Here is a 3979-nt window from a genome sequence, read left to right on the forward strand (position 1 = left end):
TCGGGGGGGTAGGGTGTGGCCTGTGGGACCACTGAGTGGACAGGCAAACAGAAGCATCCACAAGCAGGACACACTGCCAGGAAGGGCCTGTTTCCTTCTGTGCTCTCCCCAGGAGCGGAGGCATCAGTCACCTGCGTAATGACTTCTCAGGACTGAGGACCCTATCCCTCAGTCTCCATCCACTCCAGTGACCTGCATGGTACATTGGGTGGTCTCTTACTGAAACGGGCTGAGGCCAGGAATTGGGCTCTAACTCTGGAGGACCCCAGTAGGTTTCCTTCAGGCTATTCCAAGTAGGAGATCCCTGGGATGCTCACTTCCCCCAAGTAACTGTGAGGCATGAAGGGAGAAGGCAAGGAAAAGAGAGGCTTAGAAGGCAGAAGTGACTAGAACTATGGTGGTTCTAGACGTGGCTCAGCTTTGTGGATCAGACTTGCTGCCACGGCCACCTTATCCTTGTGCTGGGACGGACTGGGAGAAGTCTTCTCAGCCAGTAGCTTCTGTCTGTGATACCAGTATATATTATTTTTACCGGATATAAATGCAACAGATTCAGGTTCATTCCCCTTTGCTAGAACCGTTCTCTTCCCTGCCCTGAGGACTTCATGGCTTCGAGCCTACCACTAGGTGCACCCTGGATTGTCATCTGCTCCCCCCACCCCCACCATGGGAAAGTGGCCCCAGGATGAGCAGAGAGGACACAGCACAAGAGGTGACTAGAAGGAGGGTCTACCTCAATGAGAATTCTAACTCTGAGATGCTAAGTAATTGTGAGGACTCAAAGAGGGAGCTGAGCTTCAAGGTCACTCACTGTTTCGTTTTTTTGCTTTTTTGTTGTTATTTTAAAGATTGTATTTATTTATTTGAGAGAGACAGAGTCAAACAGAGAGAGATCAGGAGCAGGGGAGAAGGATAGAGGGAAAAGCAGGCTCCCCAGGAAGTCTGAGCAGGGAGCTTGACACAGGGCTTGACCCCAGGACCCAGCGATCATGACCTGAGCCTACGGCAGATGCTTAGCCGACTGAGCCACCCGGGCGCCCCAAGTCAGTGGGTTTTAACTGAAGTTGAAGCAGACTCAGAGGGGAGATTTTTGTCTCCAGAAGAGACAGACTGGAGGTCACGAGAGCACTTGTCACAGAAGCTCTGTCCACAAGAAAGCTTGCCCCCGAACTTCCAACAGCAGAGGCCGTGATGGAGCTCCTACTCAGCGCCCAGCCAGGCCAGCTGGGCTGTACCTAACCAAACCTAGTGGTACATCCATGGCAGTCACCATGGCCCCCACCATATTCTGCACATCCTTGCCCATCTCTCGGGGGTCCTGCCCTCACTGTCCACCTGTGCCTCCAGAACAGCTCAGTGGCTTCGAAGCCCTTGTCACACACCCTCTCAGGCACTGACTGGGTCTTGAATGAACAGCTGTCACAGAAGACCTCCCCACGGCCCCTCTGCGGTGCTGGGGCATGATCTCTGAAGAGTGGCTCTCCCTTGGAGCCGTAGGCAGGGGTGAGGAGGCAGGGGCAAGCTGGTCCATCAGCTAGAAAGACACAGCACCCGGGGGCCTGTGGATAAGCTTGGACACCATGAGCCATGAAGTTCATTCCACCCAAGAGGTGCTCGGAAGCACTGTTGTTGACCTTTAGAAACCCATCAGTTGCAGTCCACGCAGGCACAGTCTGTCTGTACTCAGGTATGCCTGGGATAGGTTCCCAAACCAGGGTTGCTGGCTACGATAGACCACATCATGGTTAGGACATTCTACCACATACCCAGATCAGACACAATTTTTTTTGAGACCCATCCGGGAAAATGGGTGGAAGCAGATGTCCTGGGCACTCGGCTGGCTTTCTTGCCCTTCTCACGGCGGGCCTCACAGGTATGAACTCGGTAGTCAGGCCGGGGGTGGAGTAGGGGGTGGGGGGAGTATCTGCAATGGCCTTGACTTCACGAAGTACCCCTTTCCCATGATTCATGCAGTCCTTACTCCGCCCAGGGAGGAGGCTCCCAGAAGCTGGGGAGAATGAGGGCAGGGACAGAGCCTGCAGAAGCCCGGAGAAGTCTGTGGGAAGGGAACCAAATGCTTCAGAGAAGTCACCTAGCTTCCAGAATGGGTCCTGGATGAGCTTTTCTGGCACTTTGAGGGCTGTCGAGCCCAGATGAGTGTGCTCAGTGTCCTGGAAAATGACGACAGCAGAGCCCAGCGTGGACAAGGGGACACCCAGGCCACAGCAGGCAAGGTAGTCGGGAGCTCCTTGGGGAGGTGCTTCAGATAAGCTTCAGAGGCGCCCCCCAGGCACTTCAAGGGCTCGTGATGCAGCCCTTCCTCACAAGTTACAAGGATGGCGGGTCTGAGGTGGCCAGGCCCTTCCGCAGCCCCTGTGTTGTCTGGCGGGGACTCACCATAGCCCCTAGGAGCAGCTTGGCATCTGCCACTCCTGCTTTGTGGCCTGGGACAGGCACTGCCCACACTCCCATGGTGCAGGGCTCCTGGGCAGGGAAGGTTTGGAAGCCGTAAAAGAAAGTATGGTTGAGGTGTGAGACTTTCCATCAGCAGTGTTTCCAAAAATGGAAACCACCTTCCAAGGGCTGACCAGGTTTGCGGTCCAGTTTTCTAATAGTCTCCTTTTCACTCCTTCACCAGAATGCGTCTTCGTTTCTCTTGGCTTGGAGGAAACACAACTTTCTTCCTCCTGGTCTCATCCTGCTCTTCTTCCTTCAGTAACCCCTGGACCTTAGGGACGTGGTACATAGCAAGGGGGTATCTCCCTTTGCTGCCCACCCCCCAAGGTGAGTCCTCTCTGGCGCCTTGGGCACAAGCTGATTTTACAGGTCTGGCTCCTCCCAACACCCTCTGTCTCACACCTGGCCCTGGCAAATGCCCCTCGGGGCCCTTGCTGGGGCGGCTAAGGGGTGTGGCCCGGTTGGAGTCCTATTAGCTCAGGGCTTCTCAGGTGCTTCTTCTCACAGAGGAAACACTGCAGACAGAGAATTCACCACACCAAAGAGCTTGGTCAGCCCCAGCCCACCCAACCTTCCTGGCACATCCGCCAGAAGTTCAGGCCCTTCTTCGCTGGGGACCTCTGGGCTCTCACACCCAGAAGGGCAAGGAAATCACGCACCATACAACCATTCCTGGGCTTTCCCCAGGAGTGAAGACAAAGGCTTGGAGTCTGAAGGCTGCATGGGATTGCCACCAGGTTCTGAACAACTTAAAACAAAACCCTTTGTGGTCCTATTAGAATACTCACAGATGTTCAAATTTTAGATTTTCTGCCTCCACGACTCTTACATCAGCAGCAATGTTGATTTGGTTTGGTGTTTTCTTCCTCCATAAGGTGTAGGCAAATAGGTGGTCAAAATGAACAAAATGGAAGGGTCTTGGATGGCTTCAAGACATTGATGGGTTCGCTGACAGGCTTATCAGCTGGGCCTCAGCCACTAGCTTTCAGTAATGAAAGAGAGTGGTCAGGAGCTTTTCAATACAATCCAGCCTCAAGTCAGTATTTCAGGGCATACAGAGCAGCGTGGCAAGGGCAAGGTGGGGTTGGGTGATAGTGGGGCACTGGTGGGGTCAGGGGCTCTTCCTTGGGGCACCAGTGGACCCATCCCTCTCTGCCCCCAACCTTCACTGCCTCCCAGGCTCCTCCTCCCATTTTCAGTTGGGATCCACTTGTAGGTTGTTTTAAACCAGTGATTCAAAGCAGTTTAGCTGTTCCCCCAAAGACTTTAACTTAAAAAAAAAAGAAAGAAAGAAAAGAATCCAATGGGGGATAATTGTTCACATCTGCCTAATGTTTCCATGTGAAAAGACATAATAGACTAAGATTTTGAGTTACAATAGCTTTCAGTTTATAATTAAAATCAAATGGGTAAAATTCAAGCGAAAGGACTAGATGCTTCTGAAAGGTAGTCTTTATATGAGGACTCAACATATCACATTCTGTTAGCAATATCAGACATTGATTTTTCTGATTTTTTCTAC

At 52.5% G+C, this 3979-nt stretch overlaps 1 pseudogene; it reads right to left on the reverse strand.

The window, feature by feature from the left end:
• Positions 1-1200: 1200 nt before the first annotated feature.
• On the reverse strand, positions 1201-3127 carry LOC123943652 (annotated as a pseudogene).
• Positions 3128-3979: the final 852 nt, after the last annotated feature.

This window comes from Meles meles, chromosome 6 (genome assembly GCF_922984935.1).
Source record: "Meles meles chromosome 6, mMelMel3.1 paternal haplotype, whole genome shotgun sequence".
NCBI lineage: Eukaryota > Metazoa > Chordata > Mammalia > Carnivora > Mustelidae > Meles > Meles meles.